Source organism: Aythya fuligula, chromosome Z (genome assembly GCF_009819795.1).
Source record: "Aythya fuligula isolate bAytFul2 chromosome Z, bAytFul2.pri, whole genome shotgun sequence".
Lineage (NCBI taxonomy): Eukaryota > Metazoa > Chordata > Aves > Anseriformes > Anatidae > Aythya > Aythya fuligula.
In genome coordinates, this window is record NC_045593.1 from 8945768 (window position 1) to 8955428 (window position 9661).

The 9661-nt window shown below is 46.5% G+C and overlaps 1 protein-coding gene across 2 annotated transcripts in view; it reads right to left on the reverse strand.

Annotated features, from left to right (window-relative positions):
- Positions 1–8689, reverse strand: part of UBAP2 (ubiquitin associated protein 2) — a 130749-nt gene extending 122060 nt beyond the window's left edge. For both annotated transcript variants that reach the window (XM_032205330.1, XM_032205329.1), the window contains exon 1: positions 8647–8689. The gene's annotated coding sequence lies outside the window, so the exon portion shown is untranslated. The remainder of the gene's footprint in view (positions 1–8646) is intronic.
- Positions 8690–9661: the final 972 nt, after the last annotated feature.

Sequence of the window (9661 nt, forward strand, 5' to 3'; positions counted from 1 at the left end):
AAACTAGGGTTAAACCTGGGGAGTCAAAAATCAACCCCACATACTCGTGGATCCACAAAAGGTTGTAATTTTACTTTATAGGCAACTAAAAATAAACCAATGTTTATCTGGGACTCACTTGTCAGTGAAGATTTCAACACAGTGAAATACAAGTTGTTGTTTAAAAGCTAAAGTATACTGATGTCAATCTAAAGTTTGTTCACTGTAAACAAGTATTTCTTTGGCCAAACTTCCCAAATCTTCAGTCAAACATCCAATTGCTGTGTAAGACTTGAAAGCTTAAATTCCCCCAAAAAAACAAAATTACTCCTCATTACCAGAAATCACCTTTTGTCATCACAAAAATTTTTATTTTTAAAGGCACAATTTAATACTTCTATTTTTTTCTCTACTACCTGTAGTCTGTGATACAGGAAAGTATGATAGTGTTATAGTTAGCTTTCAGATTCTTGGAGCTGAAATGTTTTGGATTTAAATACAATTGGAAAATATTCATGACATCGTGGATATTTTTTTACATCAGTCCTAAGCACAATAAAATCTTCATTTTATACAGCCTTAGAAAAAATAAACTGATGGCTTCCTTCCACTTTTTTTTTTTTTTTTTTTTTAATTTGGGTCACTTAAAAATAAGACAACATCTGAAACAAAGGAGTAGATGCTAAACATCAGTATTTTAACAAAACCTGATACATCCCAGAAGCTGAACTACTTAGAAATCCAATTTAAAATAGGCCCTGGAAGAGGTAAATGCATCACTTCTTCCCAATTGGTCTTTGAGATTTCAAGACAGCAGAGCTCCCCTCTTCGCTAGTCATAAAATCCCATACTGGTATAAATATATCCCAACACACCTTTGGAAAAAACAGCCTAGTATAAAGCTCTATTTTCGGTCTTTCATGCATTGCCTTCAGCTTGATGTTTTTAGACTTCAGCTACGATAAAGCAAGTAGGGTTTAGATGCATGTTTTGGCAAAGCTTTGCAGTTTGAGCTCTGCTTACATGAGGTCACTTCGCGTGGCAGAGAAATTGCGAAGTCTGAAGTCGAGATTCTTCAGGAAATGTAAGAGGTGGTTAAGGCCTGGTCTTAGTAAACAGAGGACTGAGTGAGTCTCTAAATGGAGCTGGCTTTGCCCACCATGAGAATGCCAGGAGAGAGCACTTATCCCTTCCCCTTCAACACTTCTCTCTCGGAAGAGAACAAAGGGGTTATCTTAAATATATATATATTTAAGATGTATTTCACAGTATGTCTGCTCACGCACAAACTTCTAGGAAAAAGGCAACTCATCAATGCTGTACTAAACAGACATAAAAGCAGAACAAAAATGCACTTACAGAAATACCAGGTACAGAGAAACAGAAATAAGGTACAAAGCAAGGCCTTAACTTTCCAGCTGGCATTACTGCAGCCCAGCTGCTACACAGCTACACACTGAGCGACACTGGTTCATTGCTCTCTACAGCTACCTGAAAGAAAGGTGTGGGGAGCTGGGGGTCAGCCTCTGCTCACAGTTAATTAGCAATAGGACTAGAGGGAACAGCCTCAAGTAGCAGCAGGGGAGGTTCAGGCTAGAAATGAGGAGACATTTCTGCTCAGAAAGAGCAGTCAGGCACTGGGACGGGTTGCCCAGGGAGGTGGTGGAGTCAACATCCCTGGGGGTGTTCAAGGAAAGGTTGGACGTGGTGCTTGGGGACAGGGTTTAGTGGGTGACAGTGGTGGTAGGGGTACAGTTGGACCAGATGATCTTGGAGGGCTTTTAATATCCTTAACGATTCTGTGATTCTAATACACAGTTGCAGGACCAAGTATTTCACTAGGCCAATGTAAGAAGGGGTGCAGAGACGAGTTTCCCCTCTTCCTCCTGCCCAGGTGTGCCAGCAGGGCTCCCTATTCCCATATTATTTCATTACTAACTTTCAGGGCAACTCAAAGCAGGAATTTTGTTTGTTTGCTGAGACACACCTAAAGCTCCCCGGCACTAATGACTCTGTTTCTGCTGCAAGGAGCCAGACTCTGGATAATTTGAGCAAATCAAAGTAGAAACCCATCCTATCAGCGATCAAACCAAACTCTTCCCCCATCCCAAACCTGTCGCGTAACCACCCCAAGCCACATCCTCCTCCTGCTCACCCACACTCCACTTGTTGCTTCTCTCCCTCAACACATTGCCTTAAGACCTGTTTAGTCAGAGGGAAAACACCATCAAAAGAGCATGCCGGCGACAGATCCCAACTTCTCTCTTACACAGTGCAGCAACTGGAAGGGGTGGAGGAGCCGCACATCATCCTGCAGTTGGGGTCTGTTGATAAAGGCACCTGTAACAGTAAAACCAGTTCCCGGCCACCCACCTCTCCCTCGGGTCCTGATGAGGGAAACGATGATGGCTCCAGCTGCCACGCTCCCCCATTTGTTCTCTCCTGCAGCCGGTTCCCATCCCAAACAGCCACTTAGCCTCTGCTAGGTGGAAAAGCTTTTCGTTACCACAGCCTGACTCAATGTTCAAAACCTGCTTGTTCTGGCCTGCAAGGTAAGATGCGTCACTCAGTGTGTTTTAATGCTCAAATTTTGCTTAGATATTAAAATCAACTGAAAAGGGAGAGTTCTGAGGTTCCTTGCCCTATGTTTGATCATATTTTCCAATAAACAGGTCATTTCACAACTACAGAAGCTTAGGATGCCTCCTATTGAAGAGTTATTTTAATGGATTTGTTTACTGAGATGAAATAAAGAAGTTAAAAAAAATTCTCTTTGCTTACTCCCATGACTCAAGCACTCCCCAGTAATCAACAGAATCAGCAAGGGAGATAAAGCATAAATATTTGAGGAAAGTTTCCTACCAGAAACTAAATCTCACTGAGGTTTCATTTCAGAGGACTGCACAAAAAGGGCTGTCCCAGCTTTTCTCAGATTCAAGATCCCCAACTATTAAATACTTTTAGCCATCTAACTTTGTTTTAACCTTTGTCTACAGCTGGGAAGGGGGATCCTTGGGTTTGGGGGAAGATGGCTGCATTTGCAAGAACTGGAAGAATAGGTCAATCCAGTTCACTCTTATTTGTCTAATTCTGGAAAGTTTCGGCTTTATGCTCATTAAAAAGTAATTTCAAAAGCCATGTTGACACACAGAGCTTCATAAAACAGGCTGCTTGGTATACAGAAGTACAAGAAGAACTCACCCTAACCTTTCGCAAAAGTTAAGTGCACATTAAACCCTCATTGACAAAGCATGCAATTCCTAGACAGAACATACGTGGGACTTGGGCAATGTTATCACTCCCAGACGATCAAATGTTTGACCCATTTCCCTCACAGAACTGCTGAATTACAGCCCTCAGATCAGCTAGCACCGAGACACCCAATTACCCCTTATTTACAAGCAAAGAAATCACTCTGATTTAAAATACCTTACTGCATTTTCACAGAATTTTCCTACACTCATCTCCAGCGCCCACTCAACTTTCCACCTGCGAGCAGTCACAGATGACTGTTACCACCGCCCCTCCTAAACTCCATCCCTAATCCACCGCCTTCTCAAAGGCGTGCAGGAACAGATGGCATTGGGTTTGCCCGAAGGACTACGGATTTGTCAAGCAGTTGAACCCAGAGAAGGCAAAGCTTGAGGGGGATGTCATCACTGCATACACAAACCTGAAGGGATGGTGGAAAGACAGAGCCAGGCTCTTTTCGGTGCCCAGTGCCAGGACAAGAGGGAATGGGCACAAGCTGGAACACAGGAGGCTCCGTCTGCACAAAATGAAATGGGTTTTCACTGCACAGGTGCCAGAGCACTGGAACGGGTGGCCCCAAGAGGTTGAGGAGCCTCCCTGCTTGGAGACCTTCAAAAGCCACCTGGACATGGTCCTACCAGCCTGCTGTAGGTGACCTGCTTCAGCAGGGGGTTGGACCAGGTCATCTTCAGACACTCGCTGCCAACCTCAGCCAGTCTGTGGCTGGGTGAAGGAAAAAAAAGAGAAGGAAGCCTTAAAACTGGAAAGCTGTTATCAAAAATGCCCCACAAGCAGCTTCATTTGAGACAACTCTTAAGCTCCAGCAACTCTGCTCAGACAGTCACAAGGAAAAGTGAAAGCCTAATCATTTCTGCAATTAAACCAGGCAGTGCGAGAGTCATTAGGACTTTAATCCAGCAACACATCAAGAGATGAAACGGTAGTCAATGAAGACTGGAGTACGCGTATACAGTTGCAAGGAATTGCATATTTGCAATGATAACAGAACTATTCGAGAAAGATAACACATCTTTTCCTAAGATGCAAAGCAAAGTTCCTGGATATGGCTGTTATCTGAACATCAAGAGGCAGCAAAGAAACCCAGCAGGTTGAGGACACATAGCAGGAGCCAGGAACTTTTCTCAAACACTTGAAACGACTTCGTTAACTTGCCTCCACCAAGCCCGTAACACCGGATTTCAATTTTAACACCAAATTTCAGACAGCTACCCCTTGGCACCTCACCCATGTTCAAAACACTCAAACCCATTCAGTGGCTATCGAGAGGAAGCAAAACACAAGGTCAGGAAGCACAGCACTGCTCCTCCTCATCACGTTCAGGCACCCAGGGTTGACACCTGTAAGTCTGGTCATCCATATTCATCTTAAAATGGATCACAAGTCAGAGCTCTGAAGAACGTAGGACTGAAAGCTGGAATTAAAGCCCATCAGCAGAACACATCTGTCCTTCGGGGTACCACCCCTCAAAAGCATGGAGCACAACTTCTCAAGCACAGTCCTGTATGTGCTCTGTACGCACAGCCTGATAGCAGAGCAGGGCTTGGCAGCAGGGTGCCTCGTGCATTCACACTGCTAGAACAGCATGTAAGACAACAGGCACTTTTTTAAATTAAGAAAGAAAATGCAGAATTTCAAAGAGAAAAGACATCAGTGGTTGCCTCCAAGAACAGGGAAACACGCAGTGTGATAATACAAAATATCAGTCTAGTGTTTACCATAAAATATCTGTGATTCAGTTAACATTTAGAACCAAACAGAAAGAGGAAACAGAAAAGATTTAAAAGCCATATGCTCTGTTCTACATTATTATATCCACTATTCTCAAAATACTTGTCATTAAATAGTTTTCTCAAAAGGAATCTCAATATAGTCTCTAAAGGATCACCCTCTGAATACCTACTTCTAGGAACAACATTGTAGTCATGGAAAATAGAACTGAAGTGTTCTAGATGAGACCTATGCCACACAGCAACACTGCAGAAAGACTTCCTCTCTACGCAGCTAGCCATTAACAATACTTAGAAACACGGGCACAGCTACAGAATTCAAACTTTACACCTTTGACCACGGGGCTGCCTAACACAGTAATAAAAACTTTAATTAAACTGGGTTAGAAAAGTGCAAATCTGATGGCTCAGATCTGGAGGTTAGGAAGAAAGTATCTGTGCTGTCTTCACTTAACTTTGGAGTTAAATACTAAATGACTCTGGAAAATAAATTCTGCCAAACCTGCATCTTCTGCAGAGCTGGAATAAATTGCGTTTCCTGTGTGACAAAGAAAAAAACAAACAATAACAAACAAGTTCACCATACAAGTACAACTAAGGGCAAACCGTAAGTTTTGCGAAAGATCAAAGCTCCCTCAACATAAGAAACATTTCATTGGTTTTAACACAAAATTGCTATGCTTAACCAGGTTATGGACTCCTCCAAGCTCACCTGCTGGAAGACCTGATTTAACGAGCTGGGAAGGGAAGGGAAAAATGCTCAACAAGTTTCTTCAAAAGAAGCCACAGCATCTTGCAGCTCCCACAAAGACAAGAGAATTACTGCAAGGGAATTGAGAGTTACAAACAACTCTGCCCAGTGGAGCTGTGCAAAGTTGGTCACATAACCTGTATCTTGCCAGCTCTACAGTCTGGAGAGAACACCAACAAAACAACACGCTCAGCAAGAGTTAAGATGCAGTAAAAGCAAGCTGAGCAAGCCATGAGATCTCAGGCAGAGTGTACCAGCTTTAGTCTGCCTGTCTGCAGCCACTGTTCACTCCTCACAGTACTGAGAAGTCATGGGGGGAAAAGGGCTGAAGGTAACGCACTTGTGAAATAGATTGCAAGAGCCCCCGGGTGGACTGGGAGCTCTGACAGTTGGCTGGCCAAAATTAAAGAGTGTGGCCTTTCATGTTAGAGCAAAGCAGAGAAACCTTTTGTACAATTTTTTGGAAAATGTGAACCTTAAGTAATTGCAGAGGAGCTTCTTCACAACCTTTCATCCCACCTTGCATTTTAAAGAGCATAAGCTGTTTAGGGAAGCTGTATGAAAGACAGTACAAGCCCAAACTAGGTCCCTGAAAAGCAAAGAGTACGCAATGGGCTACCAGCGAGCAGACCGCATCGGAAAAATAAAATAAATAAAAGCTCCAGCAGAAGGACAACACTGAAATAGGTGTTACTTGTATTTCCTCTAGCTCCTTCTAGTCACTAGTTTTGAAGCACACAAATATAACACCAAGTTTCTTTTCATCTGTCATCTAATGAGGAGGACAAGTCACTGGGCTTCTCTTTTACCAAGGTCATATGAGGCTGCTGCAAATCTGAAAGCAGGACACATTTTTTCAGAGTCCTGCTCCTGTGCTTTTATCAAACAAGATCAAAGATAGAAAACAAATAGGTACCTTTTATTTATCTTTTTTACTCTTTGACAAAGAACCTATTGGTATTAAGCAGTACCAAAACTGTAAGTAAATACTACTAGTAACACTAATAATTGCCAGACTATTTATATGCCATGATATGTACATTTCTGAAGCACTATTAATCATCATATTATTCTGCTGTGATCACTATCACTAGGGGGACACCAGCAACAAAAATGAAACAGAGCAGAAATGGTATTTAATGAGGACAACATCATATAGAAGTCCACAAAAGAAATAGAAAACATCAAGAATTACTTCTACAACTCAAAAAAAAAAAAAAAAAAAAAAAAAAAAAAACCCAACAACTAAAAAAGGAGAACTTAAAAAAATAAAACCAAGAAACAGTAGATTCTAGTAAATGGCAAGATTTTGATGATGGGATTTTTCTTAGCTTCCCCCTAGGTTGTAGCAGTAAATCAAACTCCGATCTGGAACAGTCAAATCCTTTTGCAACTCATGGCACCAGGAGCTTTTTCGAAGCCTGGCCAAAACAATGCAAGTGAAACTGCCTACATTCCTGAATTTCTCTGGTTTTGTTTTTATTAAAGAATTCTGTAATCAATAGGCTGATAAAAATGCAGCTAGAATAAAGGAGAGCAGAGCTTGCCCAATTCCCACTCCTCCCTCCCTCCTTGAAGTTCCCAAAAGCTCGCCCATTTTCCAGACTACACATCAACATCAGTTTACACCAGTTAATCCAGTTCCTCCGTGTAACCCTCCAGGAGTCCCAAAACATCATTAACGCTGCAAGCTGATTGAGCCTCCCTTGCTCCAAAGTTACCTAGGGTAAGGTTAAAAATAAAATTCCTTAAACAAGTTGGGTCAAACCACCACCAACAGAGAGCTCAGGCTGAGGCACAAATACTGAGTCAGTCAAGTAGGAATCCTGAACCCCAGATTCCTCCGGAGAACGCGGTACAACTGCGGGAACCGCTGAAGGGAGGGAGGGAGGGAGGGAGGGAGGGAGGGAGGGGGTGCTGGTAAATATGAAAAATATATAAATAAATAGATAAATAAATAAACGAAAAGCGGCCGAGCTGCTGCTGCCGCTCGCCGTGCAGGGCTCCATTTCAGCGGAAAGTGCAACTCCTCCGGGCCTGCACATCCTCCCAACCTCCCCCCCACACACACACACCTCCCCACCTCACCTCCCTCGCATCCAGCTCCGATTTCTGCCCTTGGAAAAAAAAAATAAATAAGTAATACATAAAATAAAATAATAAAATAAATAAAATAAAATCACCTCGACCTGGTGGCGGTTTGCTCCCTGCGGTCACCACCGGCTCCAGCCGGGAGCACCGGGCCCTGCGCACCCCCCACACCCCCGGGCCCGGCCTCAGCTCCTGCTCCCGGCTCCCCAACCCCCCCCCCCCCCCCACACACACAGACCCCGGGGCGATGGGGGGCACCTCTCCCCGCCACCCCCAGCCCCGAGGGGACCCCCGGCAGGGGGAGCACAAAATGGAGCGGGGTTGGGTTTGGGTTTGGGTTTAGGGTTGGGTTTGGGTTGGGGGGGGGGGGAGGGGGGGCTCCCCCTGCTGAGCCCCCCTCAGAGCCGGGCCCGAGCGTTACCGAGCGGCGCCGGACGTTACCGAACCGCGCGGCGGTTACGTGAGGGGAGGGGGGGGGGGGGAAGAGCGGGAGGGGAGGGGAGGGGAGGGGAGGGAGGGGGGGGTGGTGGTGGAGGAGGGGAGGGGGGGGGGGTTGGCGCGCGCGCCCCCCCCCCCCCGGTACCTGCCCAATGTGCTCACAAAGCAGCAGCGCCCACCGCCGTCACGTGACCTCCTCGCCTCCACGCGCGCGCCTCTCTCTCTCTCCCCCCTCCTCCTCCTCCTCCTCCTCCTCCGCGTCACGTGACACCGCACGCGCGCCTCCCCCCCCCCTTTTTTTTTTTTTTTTTTTTTTTTTTTTTTTTTTTTTTTTTTATCCCCCCCCCCTCCCCGTCCCCGTCCCCGCGCGCCGCGGCCCTCACGCACCAGCAGCGCGCGCCCATCCGCCGGCCCTTCCGCCTCGCCCCCCCTCCCGCCCCGGCACCACGTGAGCTAAGGCGAGGGAAAGCCCCGCCCCTTCCCCCGCACGTGACCGGGGCGCCGCCTGCTCCCGCGCGGCGGAAGGGGAGGGGTGGCCACGCCCCTTCCTAGTGGGAGGGAGGGGGGCGGAGGGGGACCGTTAACGGCCGTAACGGGCAGTGAGGGGCCGTCGCCTCACGCGTCCGTGCTCCAAGTGCCCCCTACCACCAATGTCACCACCAAACCCTGTCCCCAAGCACCACGTCCAGCCTCTCCTTCAACACCCCCAGGGACGGTGACTCCACCACCTCCTTGGGCAACCCATCCCAGTGCCTGACTGCTCTTTCTGAGCAGAAATGTCTCCTCATTGCCAACCTGAACCTCCCCTGGTGCAAATGGAGGCCATTCCCTCTGGTCCTATCACTAGTTATCTGTGAGCAGAGGCTGACCCCCAGCTCCCCACACTTTCCTTTCAGGTAGCTGTAGAGCGCCATAAGCTCTGCCCAGAGCCTCCTCCAGACTGAACACCCCCATTCCCTCATCCGCTCCTCACAGGACTTGTGCTCCAGGCCCTTCACCAGCTTCACAGCCCTTCTCTGGACATGCTCCAGGCCCTCGAGGTCTTTCCTGTTGCGAGGGACCCAAAACAACACAGCACTCGAGGTGCGGCCTCACCAGAGCAGAGTACAGCGGGACAATCACTTCCCTGGTCCTGCTGGCCGCTCTATTCCTCATACTATTCTGGAAGCCAACACAAGCTCAGGGTTTTACACAGCCCCGCTGGTCCTTCTCCAGTTATTTCACTCCCAGAGGTTTCACCACAGTCCCATTTGGAGTCCCAAGTTGTCCTCATGCACAGAAAATCAAAGAGTTCTGTTACTGTCACTTGCCATGCCTGCTGAGAGCAATGCTCAAACAGTACAGAAATGGGAACCAGTTTTGCACTGATGTTATTTGCAGTTAAATGCAGTTTAACCTATAT